The sequence below is a fragment of the Heterodontus francisci genome, chromosome 4, assembly GCF_036365525.1.
Source record: "Heterodontus francisci isolate sHetFra1 chromosome 4, sHetFra1.hap1, whole genome shotgun sequence".
Taxonomy (NCBI): Eukaryota; Metazoa; Chordata; class Chondrichthyes; order Heterodontiformes; family Heterodontidae; genus Heterodontus; species Heterodontus francisci.
In genome coordinates, this window is record NC_090374.1 from 27011948 (window position 1) to 27037173 (window position 25226).

General features: G+C 42.8%; 2 protein-coding genes across 10 annotated transcripts in view; one reads left to right on the forward strand and one right to left on the reverse strand.

Moving 5' to 3' along the window:
* The window catches only part of fbxo8 (F-box protein 8), a 105110-nt gene that overhangs the window by 66805 nt on the left and 13079 nt on the right, over positions 1–25226 (reverse strand). For 2 of the 9 annotated variants that reach the window (XM_068029309.1, XM_068029308.1), the window contains exon 2: positions 10234–10321. The exons of the other annotated variants lie outside the window; for them this stretch is intronic. The gene's annotated coding sequence lies outside the window, so the exon portion shown is untranslated. The remainder of the gene's footprint in view (positions 1–10233; positions 10322–25226) is intronic. 9 annotated transcript variants of the gene reach the window in all.
* cep44 (centrosomal protein 44) overlaps positions 18735–25226 on the forward strand; it is a 138496-nt gene continuing 132004 nt past the window's right edge. The window contains exon 1 of the mRNA XM_068029300.1: positions 18735–18755. The gene's annotated coding sequence lies outside the window, so the exon portion shown is untranslated. The remainder of the gene's footprint in view (positions 18756–25226) is intronic.

The following is a 25226-nucleotide window of genomic DNA, read 5'->3' on the forward strand; positions in this document are numbered from 1 at the left end:
CCTAAGCCTATTCAACCTCTCTTCATAGCTTAATCCAACCTCTCTTCATAGCTTATCAATTTATTGGAGTTCTTTGAAGGAGTAACATGCACTGTGGATAAAGGGAAGCCTGTTGACGTACTATACTTGGATTTCCAGAAGGCATTTGACAAGGTGCCACATAAAAGGTTATTGCACTAAGTAGGAGCTCATGGTGTAGGGGGTAACATATTAGCATGGATAGAAGATTGGCTGGCTGGCAGAAAACAGAGAGTATGCATAAATGGGTCCTTTTCTGGTTGGCAAGATGTGACGAGTGGGTGACTTAGAAGAGGGGAGCAATGGCTTAGTAGCTAAGTTTGCAGATGACACAAAGATAGGTTGGAAAGTATGTTGTGAAGAGGACATAAGAAGGTTGCAGACTGCTATAGATAGGTTGAGCGAGTAGGCAAAAATCTGGCAGATGGAATATAATGTGGGAAAATGTGAAGGTTTACTTTGGCAGAAGAATAAAAAAGCAGAGTATTACTTAAATGGAGAACGACTGCAGAATTCTGAGGTGAAGTGGGATCTAGGTGTTCTAGTGCATGAGTTACAAAAAGTTAGTATGCAGGTATAACAAGTCATAAAGAAGGCTAATGGAATGCTATCCTTTATTACAAGAGGAATTGAAAATTAAAATAAGGATGTTATGCTTCAGTTATACAGGGCATTGGTGAGATCACATCTCGAATACTGTGTGCAGTTTTGGTCTCCTTATTTAAGGAAGGATGTAAATGCATTGGAGGTGGATCAGAAGAGGTTTACTAGCTTAATACCTGGAATCAGCAGGTTGTCTTATGAGGAAAGGTTGGACAGACTGGGCTTCTTTTCAGTGGAGTTTAGTAGAGTGAGGGGAGACTTGACTGAAGCATATAAGATCCTGAACGGTCTTGACAAGATGGATGTGGAAAGGACGTTTCCTCTTGTGGGTTAGTCCAGAACTAGGGGGCACTGTTTTAAAATTAGGGGTTGCACTTTTAGGACAGAGAAGGGGAGAAATGTTTTCTCTCAGAGGGTTGTGCAACTTTGGAACTCTCTGCCTCAGAAGGTGTTGGAGGCGGGGTCATTGAATAATTTTAAGGCGGGGTTAGATAGATTCTTGTTAGGCAAAGGAATCAAAGGTTATCGGGGGTAGATAGGAGTGTGGAATTCGAGACACAAACAGATCAGCCATAATCTTATTGAACGGCAGAGCAGGCTCGAGGGGCTGAATGGCCTACTTCTGCTCCTAATTTGTATGTTCGTAAAGAAAAGGATAAAGGATCTGTGCATGTTTTGAGATAGTACTGGCTTGTTTTCTAAAAAAAAAGATTTTGCCTTTATACAATATTTCTAGACGAGATTTCTAAACATCGCTTTTTGAGCTAGAAGAACATTTTCCAGTAACCAAACAACAATTTAACCTCAGCACACGATAGAAAACGGATAAAAATCCTTCGTTTATCTAATTAATGGACAAACGATGGAGTTGCGAGTCTGTTTTGACGTTGCATCTATCTGTTGGAATAAACACTGGAACAATGTGAACAAAAAGCAAAACAAAAACTGCTAAATGCTGGAAATCTCAGACAAAACCAGAAAATACTGGAAACACTAAGCAGCAGCTATGAATGGAGAACCAGGTGGGTCCATCTGGATCTGGACTTTTCCTTCAAAATTGTAAACATTAACTCATCCGTTCTCTCTACAGATGTTGAATGGCCGACTGAGTGTTTCCACCTTTTTGTGTTTCACTGCATCAGTGTGCTCTTAATAGGGTTTCTGTAAGTGGGTGCAAATAGATAATTAAACATAATAAAATCTGTGCTGTTACGACTGAGATGGGAGGAATGCACTGTTAATTCAGTCCCACTTCTCCACAGGTCACAACATATAAATTTTCCCACTTACCGAAGCCGTCAATCTATTTTTATCCCAGAATAAAACACACCAACCAGGTTTAATAAACAACAAAATTATCCATTTATTATACCCCAAGTCTTAACCAATAATGAAAGTAAACATACACGTGAATTGAAATATTAAAGCCCTTTATTTTATCCTAGTCCTCACACACACACACATACACAACCAGTTAACCAGGAAAAAAAGGATTTTTTGTTTACAGCTGTTGCAAAGAAATAGAAGGAATAAAAAAAAAACACTTAGGCTTAAAAGAAGGAATGAAAGGAAGTTCTTTGTTTTGGCGAGGTGTCACAAAGGCGAATAGGTGGCTGCCACTAGGAATCTTCCTAGAACAGTACTTTCCAGGCAATGCTGATGGATTGTCTGGGAGTCTGGATAGGCTTTCAAAAATATTCAGCACAGAAGGCTTCACATAGACCTTACATCAGGTATGCAGCAACAAAGGTTTCAATTCTCACACATCTGATGCAAAGTTCCTTCAAAGATGCAGGGTTTTCTGCAAAAATGCAGGATTTCTTCAAATACAGGAGGCAACAGTACAACTTGATATGGGATTTGCTTTTCAAGTGAAAGATGGGCTGGATCTTCTGTTCTCCTGGCACGTCAAACTCCAACTGCCTGTTTTTGCCAAACCAACTGGCTTTTTTTTTATAAACAGTTCAAAATGAAACAAAAACCTTTCCAGAGGCAAGTCCTATGACACCATAAATTCTGACTTGTCAATAAGCAAATAGTTCTTAAAGTCAAAACACAACCACCTGCTGTATTTACTTGAAATTATGTGCCTTCCAGTAAAAACTTGTTTACAGGTCAACCTTCTGTTGACCTTCCTTTTAAGAAAAACACCCAAAGTTTAGCTTCTTCAAGATTCCAGCAAATCCTTTTCAGTTTTTAAAATATAGATTCTCAATTTTTTTTTAACCAAAAATGGAAACCCACGTAACAGTGCCACATCCCATCCATCCTGACCAGGTGGGAAGTTGGATGGTGGCATTTAAACTAGGCCTGGGAGATAAAATAACCCAGCTCTGAGTTCTGCTGCACTGGGCAAGTTTTGAACCAACATCAGTGGCTAGATGTTCCCTCTGGGGTGGGAAACTGAGTTCGGGACTGTTTCTTGGCCCCGAACCTGCTCTCGGTGGAAATGCTCACTCATCTGTGACTTTACCCAGGGTGGCCAATTAAGGGCCAGAGGGCAGGCTCACTGTCCAATTAAGGACGGCGGACAGATGATTGAAGCTGGAGGGCCAGTTAGAGGCCTTGCAGCTTGAAAAGAGTAGTAGGCTGCAATGGAAGGTAAGTAAGAGAGAGGGTTCTTCAAAATGGAGGCACCCGCTCTCCAACTTCTTTAAATTTTTAATTAAAAAATAGATTCAGCAGCCATTGTAGGGACAAAGGCAGGGTGGCGGGAGGGGAAACCTCTACAGGGCAGCCTGCGGCTGCTCCTGAACCCAGGGAGGCAGGATGGGCCTCTTGTCTTGCCTGGAGCACCGCACCCCAACCACCCCCCCCCCCCCCCACCTCAGCCTACCACCAGGTGTCCGCTTCCAGGCATCTAAACTAGCCCCCGCTGCCTGAGGCAACCTGGAGACTGACTGGAAAATTCTAGTTGGCCTCAGTTAGGCTCTTAATGAGCCTGATCGACTGCTGACCAGTCCCCAATTCCACTTCTGCAAAAAAAGGCCCAGAGGTGGGATGGAGAAGAAGCTTGCCAGTTGGCAGGCCTATTTTTAGCTCCCGCCCGCCTTCCAATCCAGCCCCGGAGGAGGCCAAAAATCCAGCCCCAAACCTCACACATTCACAACTGTCCCCCAGTTAAAATCAGGGCCTTCACAACCATCTCTCCACCCTTCCCAACACCTTTTTCTGGTGTGGTAACGATGCTGCAATGATATCAGGAAAGGTGTCCTGCATTACAAAGCAGTAAAAATACTACTTCATTATTGCTTCTTCAAGAATCAAAAATATGACCAACTCCAGCTATTAAATAAGCTAAAATAAAAGCAAAATACTGAGGATGCTGGAAATCTGAAATAAAAACAAGAAATGCTGGAAATGCTCAGCAGGCCTGGCAGCATCTGCGGAAAGAGAAGCAGAGTTAACGTTTCGGGTCACTGACCCAAAACGTTAACTCTGCTTCTCTTTCCACAGATGCTGCCAGACCTGCTGAGTAGTTCCAGCATTTCTTGTTTTTATTTTATATTAAATAGGCTACTTCTGCCCCATGAAACAATAAAATTATATCATACAGCACATCTGGAAAGAACACAAGTTTCTTAACAAAAGAAAGCTCCTGTGCCTCATTCCTTCAAAATGTTATGACTTTATGTTAGTTTTAAACCTTTCAGATTAATTAAAGTTGGTGATGATCGTTTTGCTGTACCTCTGTGGAATCGTCATTCTGGCTCAGCTGTTGCCATTTGAACAGCCTATTGTGTTATACCCAAACATGGACATTAATCATGTAGTCTGAACAATGCAGTGATGGTATAAAGTGTTCAAACTCACACGCTAAACTTCACACTGTGCTGTGTTTAAGAAACTCTTTAATATGTGGCAGCACAACACTGCAGAAATTGGCTTGAAAATACTATATGACCCTAATAGTGCACATAAATGAGCAGAGATTCATGATTTCTGGTCTGTATGGCAAGCTATACTATTAAAACTAAGATACTTCCCAACAGATCAGGGGTATCTTAGAATACTATTGCATAATACTCTTCAGATCCATTTCTTTTCTTAGTCCTAATTCAAGTCTAGATCCAAGATCATTTTTATTTAATGCAAATAACATCTGACAAATCTAACGTCCATCTTTTATTTGTTATCACTTCAAGCAGAAAATACAACCAATTCTCAAACTTGATGCTTTCCACTGAGGAAAGTAAATTGTGCTTCAGAGATCTGCAATCCCCTGTTGCTACTTTGCATAACTTATTACTGCTAATTGTACGAGAAGCATTTGTCCCTGAATTTACTGACGTTTGATTTTTGCCTCCATGGTTTACACCTCCCAGGTTATGTGCCAGTCGCTCACCAACAGGATGCGTTGGTGATCTGCTCTCCCGCCAATGTTACTCTTCAGCTTAAGTTCTTCAATAAAAAACTTCAATTGATTTCCCTTCCCTTTTGTTTTAAAAATAGTGTCATGCACAGAAGGAGCTGTGATGAAATAAACAATGAAATAGAAGGATTATGAATTAAAAAGTCAACTGTTAAACAAAACCAAAATGGAGTAGCAGTCATGTGACCCCCTCCTGTACTAGAAAATCAACAAACCTGTCTGCAAAGAGTAACTCGTTAACGTCGTTTGAAATAGCTCTGGGTAGAACCCCTTTGAAATTGAAAGGAGCACTATTGCATATTGATGACTCCTATCGACATGAATGAGCTAACAAAAGGTTCTAGAGACAGACTGACTCACATCCCAAACCAAAATGAGTAACTGTTACGTAGCACCGTGTTAACAGAATGGTCCCCATTCAGACATCAATTGATAGCCATGGTTTCCATATCCTGGTCCACTGTGTGGTCACACTAGGGGAGAGCGCCATGTGTCACTTAACAGAAACTCTAATGGGATGGATTTTTACCTTTAAAAAGGTAGTCCTCTGGTGAGAGTGGGGAGATCAAGCCAACACCTCAGAAAGCCAGTCCAGCTGTGCAAGAGATTGAGTCAAGCAAGAACCCTGCTGAACAACTGGAACAGCCACTAAAGCAGAGACATCACAAATTGACTTTGAGACTCTCCATCCCTGAAGGTAACAAAATCTACACCACCAGCTTTGTGCTGAGTTGTAACCACTAGAACTCTACAACACCTCAAAAAGTTCAAGACTACAAACATTCGGGCCTGCACCTTTAAAAAGGCTTTCCTCCCGAGAAGATTCAATAGGTTTACTGTAAATCACAAAAACTTACCTATTCTTCTGTATGTGTGTGTGTGGGTGAAGTTGCGACATTTGTACAAAATTAGTTATCTCTTTTTTAACCTATGAGAAGACCTATCATTTGCCTGTTTATTTGACCCTAAAAAAAAACACCCAGGGACTAAACGAACCATTTTTAACAAGACATGATTACAGTCAGTTTGGAGGTGAACAGTGGGAACCATCCATACCCCTTTCCACCTGTCCTTAACAAAAGAAAGAATTCAAGGCAAAGGACTGATGCTAAATCTACTAAAAGGTTGAAAAATGAAACAGAAGACAAGGTAAATCAGAAAGTTTGGATATAGCTGTCGGAGGAAGAAGACAGATGGACAGTAAGACATCAAAGTCAGAAAGGCGGCAGCAATGTTATGATGACCAGATAATGTTGGTTGAGGGATAAATATTGGTCAAGATACCGCGGCACCAGAGAGAATTCCCCTGCTCTTCAACAAAATAGCACCATAGGATCTTTTCCACCCAGCTGAGCCAGGTGGGTTGCAGACAGCTCTTGGTTTAACATCTCATCTGAAAGACGGCACTACCAACAGCACAGTACTGCCTCAGTACTGCACTGGACTGTTAGCTTAGATTACCTCTGGAGTGGGACTTGAACCTACAAACATCCTGACTGAGAGACTGAGCCACTTAATTAAATCAGGTGCTGCATTATGATTTTGAAGACTATGAGGACACTAATTTGATGAGATGTGCTTATCTTCTATTGGGATCTTTCCCTAAACGAACAATGAAATCAGAAACTTGCTGTTTCTTGAATCACGGTCAAGTCTGCCTCTTACGCTGCAGCACCATGCTATAGTAGGGGGAACTTGTGTAATTAGGAGAATTAAAAAAGAAAGCTTTTAACAAGCAATTAAAAGAAAGGTTCTGTGGTTGTATCTTGTACTTTGATGCTGGGGTTGGCGATGGTGGGCGGGAGGGTGGTGTGGGGGGTGCGGGGAAGTTACTTGAAATACAGAATAATGAGATTTGTCTGTAATTTCAACCGAGCAATTAGCATGACATAATGATCTGGGGACAAGGGGTACTAATGCTTCCTCCATGGTAAACAAGGTGGACACTCTCAAGAGAGTGCAAAAAATCCACTTGGAAGCTTATTTTTCATGCTTACAGGGTCATTAATTAGCTGACCGTGCACAGAAATAGATACTAAAGGAGTGATGTGTCTGTATTAAATAGAAATTGTTCAAACCCTTTGAGAATTGAAACAGTTTACCCACTATATCAACAAAAACCTGAAAATAAAATTATGATCTCATAGGTAGCACCTCACACTTAAGCTCAGCAGCACATTTGCAAGCTTAATTCGTAAATATGTATACCTCTCCCATCTGCTAAGAATTTCCACATAGCACTTCATCACCATTGTGCACTTCTGCCTGGGAAGCCAATTAGAGAATGACAGGCCTTACTGAATACCAAGTTCAAAGTACAAATCGGACTAATAGGGCTGCAACAGTCTCAGAGCCTCAAGGCTTCAATGAAACCGAAATGTTGGCTTCAAAAGTCCTGCAAAGAAGTTATTACTTAAGGCAAAGACTGCAGCAGGAAGGATTTGGTTTCTTCATCAGCAGTAAGGGTGCCCCCTGTAATTTAAATCCTCATAACAAAAGATAGAAGGATATAGAAATACCTGCGAAAAATGGCACTACCCAGGTTTACGTTACAGTGAAACTAATGTGAAAAGCCACCTGTACAGAGACTGATGGCCAATAAAGTCCAGCAATTTTCAATAGTTCACAAGAAATATGCCCAAAAGGCTGTCATCGCTTTATATTTTTGTTTTATGAATCACTGCAACAAGTAATTTCAGTCCTTTATTTCATAACCCACCCTGAATCTCAACAACAATTTCCATTTTAGCAGCATCTTTATATGTAGAAAAAGTCTCACAGTAGACCTAATCAAAAAAAAGGATGCAAAGCCAAAAGGATGCTTGACCAACAGAGTACTTGCCTATCACGAGGTGGGTTTTAATGAAAGGAAACTGGAGAGGCAGAGGGGCTCAGAGAGGCAATGGAAACTTACCCTGAGCTTGCCAGATGAGGCCCAGGAACTAGTTCCTATTGATCTTTGGGTTTTGGGGGCATGCCTAAGTCCAATGATGAGCCCAGACTAAATTCTACGCTTAGGAGTCCAAGAGGCAGGCCCTCCAAACTTTTCAACTGGATCTGATACATAGAGTCATAAGAGTTATTTACAGCATAGAAGGAGGCCATTTGGCCCATAGAGTCCATGCCTGCTCTCCGTGGAGCAATCTGGTCAGTTGCACTCCCCCACTTAATCTCTGCAGCCCTGCATGTTTATTTCCTTCAACTGCCCATCCAATTTCCTTTTGAAATCATTGATAGTCTCCGCTTCCACCAACCTTGTGGGCAGCAAGTTTAAGGTCATTACCACTCGCCGCATAAAAAAGTACTTCCACACATTCCCCCTGCATCTCTTGCACAAAACCTTTAATCTGTGTCCCCTAGTCCTTGTTCCATCAGCTAATGGGAACAGTTTTTCTTGTCTAACTTATCTAATCTTGTACACCTCTATCAAATCTCCCAATCTTCTTTGCTCCAAGGAGAACAACCCCAGCTTTTCCAACCTAACCTTGTAACTAAAATCCCTCATCCATTCTGGTAAATCTCCTCTACCCCCTCTCAAGGACCCTCACATCCTTCTAAAGTGTGGTGGCCAGAACTGGATGCAATACTCTAGTTGGGACCTAAAAGTTCAGCATAACTTCCCTGCTTTTGTACTCTATGCCTCTATTTATGAAGACCAAGATTCCATATGCTTTGCTAACTACTCTCTCAATATATCCTGCCACCTTCAAAGATCGATGCACATGCATCCCCAAGTCCCTTTGTTTCTGCACATTCTTTAGAACAACACCATTCCGTCTACATTGCCTCATCCGAACCTTTCTGCCAAAATGCATGACCTCACACTTGTCTGTACAAAATTCCATCTGCCACATGTCTGCCCGCCTATCTATGTCTTGTTGCAGGCAGTTCGTATCATCCTCACTGTTTGCAACTCCAAGTTTGGTATTATCAGCAAATTTTGAAATTCTACTCTGTAATCCAAGATCCAAGTCATTTATATATAACAAAAAGGCAGTGGTCATGGCACTGACCCTCCGGGAACACCACTGTCTGCCATCCTCCGGTCTGAAAAACAATAATTTAATACGACGCGCCATTTTCTGTCCTTCAGCCAATTTTTTAAATCCAATTGGATACTGACCCTCCTATTCCATGAGACTCAATTTTGTTAACCAGCCTTTTATGTGGTACCTTGTCGAACGCTTTCTTAAAATCCATATAGACAACATCCATTGCATTCCCTGCATCAACGTTCTCTGCTACTTCATCAAAAAATTCAATTAGATTAGTCAAGCATGATCTGCCTTTTACAAATCTGTGCTGGCTATCCTTAATTAATTCAAACCTCTCTAAATGTCTGTTGATTTTTTTCCCCCTGATTATTGTTTCGAAAACCTTAGCCACCACTGATATTAAACTAACTAGCCTGTAGTTGCTAGGACTGTCCTTACACCCTTTCTTGAATAGGGTGTCACATTTATCACTTGCCAATCCTCCAGCACCTCCTCCATATCTCGGGAAGATTGGAAGATTATGGCCAGCCCTTCTACTATCTCCACTCCCACTTCCTTTAGCAACCTGGGATCCAGATCAGGTGACTTATCTACCCTAACCACAGCCAGCCTTTCCAGTACTTCCTCCCTCTCAATTTTTACCCTGTCTCCACTTCTACCGATATTTTGACAGATTCCTCTTCCTCAGTAAACACCGATACAAATTGCTCATTAAGTATTCTAGCTTTGCCCTGTACCTCTCAGCATATATTACCCTCTTTGGCCCGAACAGGCCCCACTCCGCCTCTTACTACCTGTTTACTATTTACATGCATATCTCTAATGCTGCTTTAATGTATACTGCTAACTGCCCCACACCCGCTTCCCCCAACCCAAGCAAACTCTTGCGAGTATTCTTTTAACGCAAAAGATCGCTACCAAAATGGAACTGTGCATCCCTGACCTGAGGATCAATGATCCAAGTGAGGGGAAAAGAACACAAAATGAAAACAACTAGGCTCTCAAAAACACCAAGGAAGAATAATGGCAAACATGAATTATTTTAGCTCAAATATGAATGCAAATGCTGTGCAACTACAATAATGTCCTGGGAATCATGAAGCTGACTTCCCTTCCATTACTGCACCAGATTAAAATAATTCTGTGTGAACCTAAAAGCATGCTATAGGTCTGACCACCGACGGCATAAATCAACATTTCAGAAGATGCGGATTATACAATTAAATAGAATTATAAAGAACTTACAGCACACAAAAAAGGTCATTCGGCATAACTGGCCCATGCCAGTGTTTATGCTCCACACAAGCCTCCTTCCACCCTATGTCATCTCACCCTATGAGCAAGAGTAAAAGGTTTAAACCAAATTTAGGACCAATGTCAGGAAACCCTTCTTTACACAAAGAATGACTTACAATTGCTATAATTATGGAGGCAAAACTGTTGGAATTATTTAAGAAATGTTTGCATGACATAACGGAGCAAGGGAAACTAGAGGCTTTTTCTGGATAAATAAGTTGGGATAGGCCAAAGGGGCCTCTTCATCATAACTGATCTTGTGATCTTTTGAAATACAGTGAAATAAAACCAAAAATGAATGAAAGAATCTAGTGGATTACTCAGTGTAGGTATATGTTAATAGTCAGTAATGTCATGTTAGGCTGCAGCAGTATCTGTTCTGTATGATAGACAGTCAGCAGACCTATGTTGTTTTCCAATTGTGCACAAATCTATTCAATAACAGAGTCCTACACTTGCACATGTGCAGAGTTCAGCTTCCTGGGCAACGTGGCTGGCACTGTTCAGTCTGTCCCAACATTAAAATAACTGGAAAATAAGTACATGTTCCCAGAACTGCCTAGCATTTTTCACAATCTGGCTTTGCTCTGGGGCTGAAGTTACAGTACACCCAATGCAAATCTCAACTGGTGCCAAACTACCCACCAGCTGGTCTCAGATCTATTGCTTTATTGCACTGGAGAGTCAAGATAATTAACTGGATTCCCAAATTATGCTGCTATACTGCACATCTACGCAACCTAATTTGTTCAATGTTAATGCAAGTGTGTTAATAATTGTCAAAGCCTAAAAAAAAAATCGATTTCTTATAACAATATCAATAATGGAAATTTAGTAATAAAATAGTAGTATTCAGCACTTAATTATGTAGACTTATTACCTTTCTATTAAAGTCCATAAAAGTAGGGAGACCTAAGAAACTAATGTAGAAGTCCATAATATCATAAAGTGATTTCATGTTTAGTGGCATTTAACACTCCATCTCGCATTTTACAACATTTTCCATAACAGCAAGGGGGCGGCACAGTGGCGCAGTGGTTAGCACCGCAGCCTCACAGCTCCAGGGACCCGGGTTCAATTCTGGGTAGTGCCTGTACGGAGTTTGCAAGTTCTCCCTGTGACCGCTTGGGTTTTCTCCGGGTGCTCCGGTTTCCTCCCACCGCTGAAGACTTGCAGGTGATAGGTAAATTGGCCATTGTAAATTGCCCCTAGTGTTGGTAGGTGGTAGGGAATATGGGATTACTGTAGGGTTAGTATAAATGGGTGGTTGTTGGTCGGCACAGACTTGGTGGGCCGAAGGGCCTGTTTCAGTGCTGTATCTCTAAATAAAAATAAAATAAATAAAACAAAGACCATATTTCCTGATGCTGTTCTTAATTATTGTTGAAACAAGTACTTTACACCTAACAGGTATGGTAAAATATGGGTTTATAATCAAATAATGCTCAATTTGGCAGATATGCACATAGGACTACAAAATATGTTTTAACAACATAATGCTTTTCTCAGGATTGGGGAATAGGGGAAGAATATATATATAGAATACATTATGTCCATAATAGTCTGGCGCTTTGGAAGATCAAACTTCACCTGATACTACTGCACTTTTAGAATTAGAATTAGAATATTACAGCGCAGTACAGGCCCTTCGGCCCTCGATGTTGCGCCGATCATCTGACCTACACTATTCCATTTACATCCATATGTCTATCCAATGACCACTTAAATGCCCTTAAAGTTGGCGAGTCTACTACTGTTGCAGGCAGGGCGTTCCACGCCCCTACTACTCTCTGCGTAAAGAAACTACCTCTGACATCTGTCCTATATCTTTCACCCCTCAACTTAAAGCTATGTCCCCTCGTGTTTGCCATCCTCATCCGAGGAAAAAGACTCTCACTATCCACCCTATCTAACCCTCTGATTATCTTGTATGTCTCTATTAAGTCACCTCTCCTCCTCCTTCTCTCTAACGAAAACAACCCCAAGTCCCTCAGCCTTTCCTCGTAAGACCTTCCTTCCATACCAGGCAACATCCTAGTAAATCTCCTCTGCACCCTTTCCAAAGCTTCGACATCCTTCCTATAATGCGGTGACCAGAACTGCACGCAATACTCCAGGTGCGGCCTCACCAGAGTTTTGTACAGCTGCATCATGACCCCGTGGCTCTGAAACTCGATCCCCCTACTAATAAAGGCTAACACACCATATGCCTTCTTAACAGCCCTATTAACCTGGGTAGCAACTTTCAGGGATTTATGTACCTGGATACCAAGATCTCTCTGCTCATCTACACTACCAAGAATCTTCCCATTAGCCCAGTACTCTGCATTGCTGTTACTCCTTCCAAAGTGAATCACCTCACACTTCTCCGCATTAAACTCCATTTGCCATCTCTCAGCCCAGCTCTGCAGCCTATCTATGTCCCTCTGTACCCTACAACACCCTTCGACACTATCCACAACTCCACCGACCTTCGTGTCATCCGCAAATTTACTAACCCACCCTTCTACACCCTCATCCAGGTCGTTTATAAAAATGACAAACAGCAGTGGCCCCAAAACAGATCCTTGCGGTACACCACTAGTAACTAAACTCCAGGATGAACATTTGCCATCAACCACCACCCTCTGTCTTCTTTCAGCTAGCCAATTTCTGATCCAAAGCTCTAAATCACCTTCAACCCCATACTTGCGTATTTTCTGCAATAGCCTACCGTGGGGAACCTTATCAAACGCCTTACTGAAATCCATATACACCACATCCACGGCTTTACCCTCATCCACCTGTTTGGTCACCTTCTCGAAAAACTCAATAAGGTTTGTGAGGCACGACCTACCTTTCACAAAACCGTGCTGACTATCGCAAATGAACTTATTCTTTTCAAGATGATTATAAATCCTGTCTCTTATAACCTTTTCCAACATTTTACCCACAACCGAAGTAAGGCTCACAGGTCTATAATTACCAGGGCTGTCTCTACTCCCCTTCTTGAACAAGGGGACAACATTTGCTATCCTCCAGTCCTCCGGCACTACTCCTGTCGACAATGACGACTTAAAGATCAACAACAACGGCTCTGCAATCTCCTCCCTGGCTTCCCAGAGAATCCTAGGATAAATCCCATCTGGCCCAGGGGACTTATCTATTTTCACTCTTTCCAAAATTGCTAACACCTCCTCCTTGTGAATCTCAATCCCATCTAGCCTAGTAGGCTGTATCTCAGTAATCTCCTCGGCAACATTTTCTTTCTCTACTGTAAATACTGACGAAAAATATTCATTTAACGCTTCCCCTATCTCCTCTGATTCCGCACACAACTTCCCACTACTATCCTTGATTGGCCCTGTTCTAACTCTTATCATTTGTTCTCTGAGCCCCTTTCTGATATGATTGATTGTGCTGAAACTGAGCAAGAGTCTTGTCATAGAGTCATACAGCACAGAAACAGGCCCTTCGGCTCATCATGTCCATGCCAGCCATCAAGAACCTATCTATTCTAATCCCATTTTCCAGCACTTGGCCCGTAGCCTTGTATGCTATGGTATTTCAAGTGCTCATGTAAATACTTAAATGTTGTGAGGGTTCCTGCCTCTACCACCCCTTCAGGCAGTGTGTTCCAGATTCCAACCACCCTCTGGGCGAAAAAAAATTTCCTCAAATCCCCTCTAAATCTCCTGCCCCTTACCTTAAATCTATGCCCCCTGGTTATTGACCCCTCCGCTAAGGGAAAAAGTTTCTTCCTATCTATCCTATCAATGCCCCTCATAATTTTGTATACCTCAATCAGGCCTCCCCTCAGCCTTCTCTGCTCTAAGGAAAACAAACTTAGCCTATCCAATCTCTCTTCATGGCTTGTATAAATAGAATGCAGATGGCATTGGCCAGAACCCCAGTAGTTCCAAGTTTATGCTACGTAGCCAAATTGGAAAGTGGCTTGTGGTACAGAACCACCACAAGTTAATCTGCCTGGTTTGTATTTTGGGATGGCATCTAACAGGATTATAGGAATAAAACGGTGGCAGCAAAAAAAAAATGACTGCTATCGGCTTGTGTTTTTCCAGCTATCCTTTTAACTACCTATTTAGCTCAGTATGTTGGTACCCAAAGTCATTTAAAAATAGTTAACACTTATTTAAAAATAAAAATTGCTCCTTTTTAAGAGCATCACCAAGTGAAGGAAGCTATGCTCTGCCTAGGACGCACCAAACTGCTGAAAGAGCTGGGGTGGAGATGGAAAGACTGCAGGGTTGATTCTCCTGTGGAGCTCATTTATACTCACACAAGGAAGAATTTTAGAAAATTCATAACCAGAAGGCATCAAAAAGATGACCTCTATCAATCTCTACTTTGTTATGTTTACAGTGGCAAATAAAAGCTGAATCAGGATTTAGATTCCATCCAGTATAAATTAAGTACCATAAGCACACAATTCATTTCATCAATTAACAAGATGGTTCTTCAGAGAGCTTATCAGTTCAACTATGCTCATCTTTCCAGAATACCAACTCCATTGTCTTAAATTAGTCTATTGTCCATGCCTCGACCAGCCTTCTTGATTACCCATTCAAGCAGCTGCTGAAACATTTTTCACTTCACACTAATAATGGTCCTAATTTGCCCTTCGTAACCCTGTCCCTGTTCTAGCCAATCTGAAATTTATTTGCGCAGCCCCATTCTATATTGTATCTCTTTGGCCTCCTTATCTCGAGAGACAATGGATAAGCGCCTGGAGGTGGTCAGTGGTTATATTTTATATCTCTCTGTAAGTACCTCTCCAATAAGTCTTTTTGATGCTGAAGAGCCTTAGCTTATCGAGAATTCCTTCAAGTGGAAACATATGCAGAAAGGCATGATTTAGCCTTGGAAAGGCTACATCTTCAAAAAGCAAGATATGGTGGTCTGAAGGCCCAAATCTGAAGATGTAGTAGATGACATTCTATGGTCATGTACTGACAACGAATGACAGAGGCACCCCAAAGGAGGCAGCAAAACATCTGAAGTGTAAACAGGCGTAACTTAACATGAATGAAATGAGGAGGAGTTCTGGAAAGAAATGGCTAGCATCGCCTCATTGCTAAGCTATAGACCATTTGAAGTTGTAGGGCAGGAAGAGGTTACAGAGGTAATGAGGGGTGAGGCTGTGGAGAAATTTGAATGAGACTGAAAATTTTAAAATTGAGGTGTTGATGGACAGGGAGCCAATGTAGAGATGGATTAGCAGGCGTGTGTGCAGGTTAGGATATGAGCAGCAGAATTAAATGAGCTGAGGTTTATGCAGAGGGAGAGGCAGGAGGCCGCCATGAAAGCGTTGGAATAGTCAAATCTGGAAGTATCAAAAGCATGAATGAAATCACAGAATCATAGAGTTATACAGCACAGAAACATGCCCTTCGGCCCATCGTGTCTGTGTTGGCCATTAAGCCTATCTATTCTAATTCCATTTTCCAGCACTTGGCCCATAGCCTTATCGGCTATGGCGTTTCAAGTGCTCATCTAAATACTTCTTAAATGTTGTGAGGGTTCCTGCCTATACCACCCCTTCAGGCAGTGTGCTCCAAATTCGAACCAACCTCTGGGTGAAAACATTTTTCCTCAAATCCCCTCTAAACCTCCTGCCCCTTACCTTAAATCTATGCCCCCCTGGTTATTGACCCCTCCACTAAGGAAAAAGGTTTCTTCCTATCTACGCCCCTCATAATTTTGTATACCTAAATCAGGTCCCCCCTCAGCCTTCTCTGCTCTAAGGAAAATAACCCTAGCCTATCCAGTCTCTCTTCATAGCTGAAATGCTCCAGCCCAGGCAACATCCTGGTAAATCTCCTCTGCACCCTCTCCAGTGCAACCACATTCTTCCTATAGTGTGGTGCCCAGAACTGTACACAGTACTCCAGCTGTGGCCTAACTAGCATTTTATATAGCTCCATCATAACCTTCCTGATCTTATATTCTATGCCGCAGCTAATAAAGGCAAGTATCTCATATGCCTCCCCAACCACCTTATCTACCTGTGCTGCTGCCTTCAGTAATCTATGGACAAGTACACCAAGGGTCCCTCTGACCCTCTGTACTTCCTAGGGTCCTACCATCCATTGTATATTCCCTTGTCTTGTTATCCCTCCCAAAATGCATCACCTCACACTTCTCAGGATTAAACTCCATTTGCCACTGCTCTGCCCATCTTACCATCCCATCTAAATCGTCCTGTAATCTAAGGCTTTCCTCCTCACTATTTACGACATCACCAATTTTCGTGTCATCTGCGAATTTACTGACCATACCTCCTATATTTGCATCTAAATCATTAATGTACACTACAAACACTAAGGGTCCTAGCACCGATCCCTGTGGTACACCACTGGTCACAGGCTTCCAATCGCAAAAACATCCCTCGACCATCATTGTCTGCCTCCTGCCACTAAGCCAATTTTGGATCCAATTTGCTAAATTGCCCTGGATCCCATGGGCTCTTCTTGACCAATCTCCAAAACTGGACCTTATCTAAAGCCTTACTGAAGTCCATGAAGACTACATCATCTGCTTTATCATCTACACACCTCCTCAAAAAATTCAATCAAATTAGTTAGACATGATCTCCCCTTGACAAAGCCATGCTGACTTTCCTTGATTAATCCCTGCCTCTCCAAGTAGAGATTAACCTTGTCCCTCAGAATAGTTTCCCTACCACTGATATTGGACTCACTGGCCTGTAATTACCTGGTTTATCCCTACTACCCTTCTTGAATAATGGTACCTCCTTCACTGTCCTCTGGTCCTCTGGCACCTCTCCTCTGGCCAGAGAGGATTTGAAAATTTGTGGCAGAGCCCCCGCAATCTCCTCCCTTGGCTCACATAGCAGCCTGGGGAACGTCTCATCTGGGCATGGGGATTTATCCACTTTAAGCCCGTTAAAACCTCCTCCCTTTCAATGCTAATTTGTTCAAGTATTTCACAATCCCCCTCCCTGATCTGTACACCTACATTGTCCTTCTCCATAGTGAACACAGATGAAAAGTAATCATTTAAAACCTCACCTACGTCTTCTGGCTCCACACACAGATTGCCACTTTGGTCCTCAAGGGCCCTACTCTTTCACTGGTTATCCTCTTGCCCTTAATATACTTATAAAACGCCTTGAGATTTTTCTTTATCTTGCCTGCCAGTGTTTTTTCATGCCCCCTCTTCACTCTCCTAATTACTTTTTTAAATTACCCCCTACACTTGCTATACTCCTCTTGAGCCTCCGCTGTTTTCAGCCCTCTGAATCTGTCATAAGCCTCCTCTTTTTTCCTTCTCCAATCCTCTATATCCCTTGACATCCAGGGTTCACTGGACTTGTTAGTCCTACCCTTCACCTTTACGGGAACATGGTGGCCCTGAACTCTCACTATTTCCTTTTTGGATGACTCCCACTGGTCTGATGTAGACTTTCCTACAAGGAGCTGCTCCCAGTCCACTTTGGCCAGATCCTGTTTTATCATATCGAAATCGGCCTTCCCCCAATTCAGTACCTTTATTTCCAGTCCATCTTTGTCCTTTTTCATAACTACCTTAAATCTTACAGAGTTATGGTCACTATCCCCGAAATGCTCCCTTACTGACACTTCTACCACTTCATTCCCTAGAATTAGGTCTAGTACTGCCCCTTCTCCTGTAGGACTTTCCACGTGCTGGCTCAAAAAGCTCTCCTGGATGCACTTTAAGAATTCTGCCCCCTTTAAGCCTTTTTCACTAAGACTATCCCAGTTAATATTGGGGAAGTTGAAATGCCCTACTATTATTACCCTATTATTTTACACCTCTTGGAGATTTGCCTACATATTTTCTCCTCTATCTCTCCCCGACTGTTTGGAGGCCTGTCGTACACTCCCAGCAAAGTGATTGCCCCCTTTTTGTTTTTAAGTTCTACCCATAGGGCATCATTTCAGGCACCTTCTAAGATATCATCCCTCCTTACTGCAGTAATTGACTGCTTGATCAATATTGCAATGCCACCTCCTCTCTTACACTCTTTCCCCCCACCCCCCGCCCCCCTGTCAGGCCTGAAGATTCTATACTGAGAGTTTCTGTAGCAGATGGGTTGAGGCAGAGGCAGAGATGATCGATATTTCGGAGGTGGAAGTAAGCAATCTTTGTGATAGAAAGGATATGGGGTCAGAAGTTGAGGTCAAGGTCAAATGGGACATTGAGACTGCGAACAGTGTGGTTCGGTCTGAGACAGTGGCCAGGAGGAGGATGGAATTGATGGCGAAGGAATGGAGTTTGTTGCAGCATTCGACAACAGTGGCTTCAGTCATCTCAATGTTTAATTGGAGGAAATTGACGCTAATCCAGGACTGAAAGGCAGAGAAGCAGTGTTTTTTTTTTAAGTTCATTCCTGGGATGTGGCGTCACTGCCAAGTCCAATCTTGTTGCTGCAGTTTCAGCTTCAGAGATAGCATAGATACAGAGGTCTGGGTGGAGATACAAATTTGGTGAGTGGGGAGTTCAGTTAAGGGGTTTTGGGGGCGGGGTGGGGGGGGGGGGAGAGGAGGTGTTCCTTTTAAAAAAAAAACTTTTTTTTAACCTTCCAGCATTTGGTTCTTACTTTGGTGCAACGGAAGGAGCTGGTTAGTGAGTAACTGGTAAGCTATTCTATTTATAATAAATAGTCTGTAAAATTAACGTATGGCAGGGCAGCTCGGCCGAGTGCAATGTACAGTCTGTGGTATGTGGGATGCACCTCGTGTTCTGGACAAACACATCTGCAGGAAGTGTCACTGGCTGCACAAGCTTGAGCTCTGGGTTTCAAAACTCGAGCGGCGGCTGGAATCACTGCGGTGCATCCACGAGACAGAGAACTATGTGGATAGCACGTTTAGGGAGGTGGTCACACCGCAGGTTAGGAGCACGCAGGCAGATAGGGAACGGGTTACTGCCAGGCAGTCTAAGAGAACCAGGCAGGTAGTGCAGGAGTCCCCTGAGACGACATCGCTCGCTAATCGGTTTTCCATTTTGGATACTGGTGAGCATGATGGTTCCTCAGAGGAGTGCAGTCAGACCCAAGATTGTGGCGCCACAGGTGGCTGCACTGCACAAGAGGGCAGGAAGAGGAGTGGAAGAGCAGCAGTCGTGATAGGGAATTCGTTAAGTCGTGGGGTCAGAGTAAGGGAGAAAGTTATAAAGTCGAAATCAGAGTTAATGTGTATGTACGTGAATGCACACAGTGTGGTTAATAAGATTGGTGAGTTACAGGCACAGATAGCCATGTGGCAATGGACAGGCATTTCTGCGGCTACAGACGTGATTCCAGGATGGTATGTTGCTTTCCTGGTGCCAGGGTTAAGGATATGATGGAGCAACTACAGGACATTCTTCTGGGGGAGGGGGAACAGCCAGAAGTCATAGTCTACGTTGGCATCAACAACACAGGTAGGAAGGGGGATGAGGTCCTGAAAGCAAATTTTAGGCAGTTAGGAAGGACACTAAACAGCAGGACCTCAAAAGCAGTACTCTCAGGATTACTCCCAGTCCCACATACGAGTGTGCATAGGAATAGGAGAATTGAGCAATTGAACACGTGGCTGGAGAACTGGCGTAGTAGGGAGGGCATCAGATTTCTGAGGCATTGGGACTGGTTCTGGGGCAGGTGGGACCTGTACAAGATGGACAGGCTGCATCTTAGCAGGGCTGGGACTAACATCCTCGCAGGGAGATTTGCTAGTGCTGTTGGGGAGTGTTTCAACTAGATTGGCAGGGGGATGGGCATCTGAGAGGGAGCTCAGATTAGAAGAAAGCAAAACTAGTAATTTGTCAGGGGTGTGGGAACCAGGAGGAAATATCAGAGAGGAATACCAAGATACACACTGAGAGAGATAAACAGCACTAGAGTAGGGAATAGTAAGTTATTGGGTGGGGTCAGAGTAAGGGAGAAAGTAATATAGTCTAAATCAGGGTTAATGTGCATGTATATGAATGCACAGAGTGTGGTTAATAAGATTGGTGAGTTACAGACACAGATTGCCATGTCGAAATATGATAATGTGGCTATAACTGAGAGCTGGCTCAAAGAAGGGCATGACTGGGTGTTAAATATTCCTGGATACAAGGAGTTCAGGAAAGATAGGAAAGGGAAAAAAATGGGGGGGAAGGGTGGCAGTATTGGTTAAGGAGAGCATTGCAGTGCTGGAGAAAAAGGATGTCCCAGAGGGGTCGACGACAGAATCAATTGGCTAGAGTTAAGGAACAAAAAAGGAGCAGTTACATTGCTCGGTGTTGTCTTTAGGCCACCAGCTTGTGGGAAGGACATGGAGGAACAAATTTGCAAGGAAATTACAGAGGTGCAAAAATTATAGGGTAGTTATAATGGGGGACTTCGATTATCTATAGACTGGGATAGTAGTATGGTAAAGGGCAGTGTGGGACATGAGTTCCGAGAGTGTATTCAGGAAAATTTTCTACAACAGTATTTTTCTAGTCCAAAGAGAAAGGAGGCACCGCTAGACCTGGTTCTTGGGAATGAGGTGGGCCAAGTGCATCAAGTATCAGTAGGAGATCGCTTAGGGGACAGTGATCATTGTATCATAAGGTTTAGGCTGACTATGAAGAAGGACAAAGAACAATCCAGAGCAAGAATAATTAACTGGGGGAAAGCCAACGTCAATGAGGTAAGAACGCAGTGGTTAGCACCGCAGCCTCACAGCTCCAGCGACCCGAGTTCTGGGTACTGCCTGTGTGGAGTTTGCAAGTTCTCCCTGTGACTGTGTGGGTTTCCACCGGGTGCTCCGGTTTCCTCCCACCGCCAAAGACTTAAAGGTAAGTTGGTCATTGTAAATTGCCCCTAGTGTAGGTAGGTGGTAGGGAATATGGGATTAATGTAGGGTTAGTATAAATGGGTGGTTGATGGTCGGCACAGACTCGGTGGGCTGAAGGGCCTGTTGCTGTGGTGTATCTCTCTATGACTCTATAACGGAGCTGGAGCAAATAAATTGGAGTCAAAGGTTCGCAGGAAAAACAGTCGCTGAACAATAGGCTACCTTCAAAGAAGAGATAGTTCGGGCACAGTCAAGGTACATTCCCTCAAAGGGGAAAGGTAGGGCAAACAAATCCAGAGCTCCCTGGATGGCAAAAGAGGTAGAGATTAAGATAAAGAAGAAAAAGTGCTTATGACAGACGCCAGGTAGAAAATAGTATTGAGAACCAGGCTGAATATAGAAGGTCCAGAGTGGAAGTAAAAAAGCAAATATGAGAAGCAAAGTGAGAGCATGAAAAGAGGCTGGCAGCTAACATTAAAGGGAATCCCAAAGTCTTCTATAGACATATAAATAGTAAAAAGATGGCAAAAGGAGGAGTGGGGCCAATTAAGGACCACAAGGGGGACTTATACATACGAACACACAAATTAGGAGAAGTAGACCATTCAGCCCCTCGAGCCTGCTCTGCCATTCAATAAGATCACGGCTGATCTGTTTGTGTCTCATATTCCACACTCTCATCAATAACCTTTGATTCCTTTGCCGAACAAGAATCTATCTACCTCTGCCTTAAAAATATTCAATGACCCTGTCTCCACCACCTTCTGAGGCAGAGTTCCAAAGTCGCACAACCCTCAGAGAAAACATTTCTCCTCATCTCTGTCCTAAAAGGGCGGCCCCTAATTTTAAAACAGTGCCCCCTATTTCTGGACTCACCCACAAGAGGAAACATTCTTTCCACATCTACCTGTCAAGGCTGTTCAGAATCTTATATACTTCAATCAAGTCTCCCCTCACTCGTCTAAACTCCAGTGAAAAGAAGCCCAGTCTGTCCAACCTTTCCTCATAAGACAACCCGCTCATTCCAGGTATCAATCTAGTAAACCTCATCTGATCCGCCTCCAACGCATTTACATCCTTCCTGAAATAAGGAGATCAAAACTGTGCATGGTATTAGAGATGTGGTCTCACCAATGCCCTGTATAACTGAAGCATAACATCCTTACTTTTCAATTCCTCTCGTAATAAAGAATAGCATTCTATTAGCTTTATTATTTGCTGTACCAGCATACTAACTTTTTGTAACTCATGCACTAGAACACCTAGATCCCTCTGCACCTCAGAATTCTGCAGTCGTTCCCCATTTAAATAACACTCCGCCTTTTTATTCTTCCTGCCAAAGTGAACAACTTCACATTTTCCCACTTTGTACTCCATCTACCAGATTTTTGCCCACTCACTCAACCTATCTATATCGGTCTGCAACCTCCTTATGTCCTCTTCACAACATACTTTCCTACCTATCTTTGTGTCATCTACAAATTTAGCTACCACCCCATTGCTCCCCTCATCTAAATCATTGATATAAATTGTAAAAGGTTGAAGCCCCACCACAGACCCCTGTGGGACTCCACTCATCACATCCTGCCAATCAGAACAGGACACATTTATGCATACTCTCTGTTTTCTGCCAGCCAGCCAAATTTCTATCCATGCTAATATGTTACCCCCTACACCTTGAGCTCCTACTTTGCGCAATAATTTTTCATGTAGCACCTTCTCAAATGCCTTCTGGTCATCCAAGTACAGTATGTCTATGGGCTCCCCTTTATCCACAGCGCATGTTACTCCTTCAAAGAACTCCAATAAATTGGTTAAATGTGATTTCCCTTTCACAAAACCATGCTGACTATTCCCAATTATCTTGAAGTAAAAAGCAGAAAGTGCTGGAAATACTTAGCAGGTCAGACGGCATCTGTGAAGACAGAAGCAGAGTTAACATTTGATCTTTCATCAGAACAGCCAAAGGTTGAAAAGAATTAGGTATTGAGCAAGTGAAGGGGGTGGGGGCATAGTGGGGAATTGAACAAAAGGGAAGGTGTCTGATAGGGCAGAGGGCAGGAGAGATTAAATTACAAAGCTGTCATGGGACAAAGGCAAAGAGTGTGTTAATGCTTGTGGTGAAAGACAAAGCATTGGTCCAAAGAGAGTGTTAATAGCAGAATAATTATCTTGAGTTTTTCTAAGTGCCCAGCTATAGCCTCCTTAATGATCGATTCAAACATCTTGCCCACAAAAGACGTCAAGCTAACTGGTCGATAGTTACCTGTTTTCTGCCTCCCCCACTTCTTGAGTAAAGGGGTTATATTTGCTACTTTCCAGTCTGATGGAACCTTTCCAGAATCTAGCGAATTTTGAAAAATTAACACCAACGCATTTACTGCCTCATTAGCCACCTCTTTTAAGATGGAAGCAGAGGGCATAGCTGAGGTTTTTAAGAATACTTGGCATTTTTGCCAAAGAAGAAGATGCAACCCAGGCAATGGTGAAATAGGAGGTAATTCAGACACTAGAAGGGTTTAAGATTGATAACAGATAGGCTGTCTGTACTTAAAAGTGGATAAAGCACCAAGTCTGGATCAGATGCATCCAAGGATACTGAGGGAAGTGAGGGTGGAAATCGCAGAGGCACTGGTCATAATTTTTCAGTCTTCCTTAGACTCGGGGGTGGTGCCAGAGGACTAGAGAATTGCAAACGTTTACACCCGTGTTCAAAAAAGGGTGTAAAAATAAGCCCAGCAACTACAGGCCAGTCAGTTTAACTTTGGTGGTGGGGAAACTTCTGGAAAGAATAAATCAGGACAAAAATAATAGTCACATGATCAAATGCAGGTTAATTAAAGAAGGCCATCATAAATTTCGTAAGGGAAAATCATGTTTAACTAACTTGGAGTTTTTTGAGGAGGTAACATAGCGGGTTGATGAGGTGTACATGGACTTTCAAAAGGCATTTGATACAGTGCCACACAACAGACTTGTAAGCAAGGTTATAGCTCATGGAATAAAAGGGACGGTAACACCATGGATATGGAATTGGCTGAGTGACAGGAAACAAAGAGTTAATGGATGTATTTCAGGCTGGAGGAAAGTTTGTAGTGGAGTTCCCCAGGGGTCAGTATTGGGATCCTTGCTTTTTCTGATATATATTAATGATCTAGAACTTGGTGTACAGGGCACAATTTCAAAGTTTGCAGATGATATGAAACTTGGAAGTATTATGACATGTGAGGAGGACAGTGTAGAACTCCAAAAGGACATAGACAGGTTGGTGGAATGGACAGAATGATGGCAGATGAAGTTCAATGCAGAGAAATGTGAAATGATTCATTATGGTAGGAAGAACATGGAGAGACAATGTAAAATAAAGGGTACAATTCTAAAGGGGGTGCAGGAGCAGAAGGATCTGGGTGTATATGTGCAAAAGTCATTGAAGGTGGCAGGACAGATTGAGAGAGAAGTTAATAAAGCATACAGTATCCTGGGCTTTATTAATAGGGGCATAGACTAAAAGGAAGTTATGTTGAACTTGTATAAGACACAAATTCAGCCTCAGCTGGAATATTGAGTCCAGTTCTGGGTGCCACATTTTAGGAAAGACGTGAAGGCATTGGAGAGAGTACAGAAAAGATTCATGAGAATGGTTCCAGGGATGTGGAACTTCAGTTATGAAGACAGACTGGAGAAGTTAGGACTGTTTTCCCTAGAGAAGAGAAGGCTGAGAGGTGATTTGATAGAGGTATTCAAAATCATGGACAGAGTAGACAGAGGTAAACTGTTCCCACTCGTGAAAGGATCAAGAACGAGAGGGCACAGATTTGAAGTATTTAGTAAGAGAAGCAGGAGTGACATGAGGAATAACTTTTTCATGCAGGGAGTGGTTAAGGTCATTGAAAGCCCATCCCTAATTGCCCTCAAGAAGGTGGTGGTGAACCATCTTCTTGAATACAACTGAGTGGCATGCTAGGCCATTTCAGAGGGCAGCTAAGAATTAACCACAGAACACAGAGTCAGTGAACAGGTGAAGAGAGGTGGTGGTGAGGTAGAGCTGGGAGTCATTAGTATATAATTGCAACCCAACTTCAGCTGAATCTGGATGGGGCAGTCAGTGTAGGCGGGGTGGAGGGCAGTGGAGTTTCTGTCCAGAAACTTGGA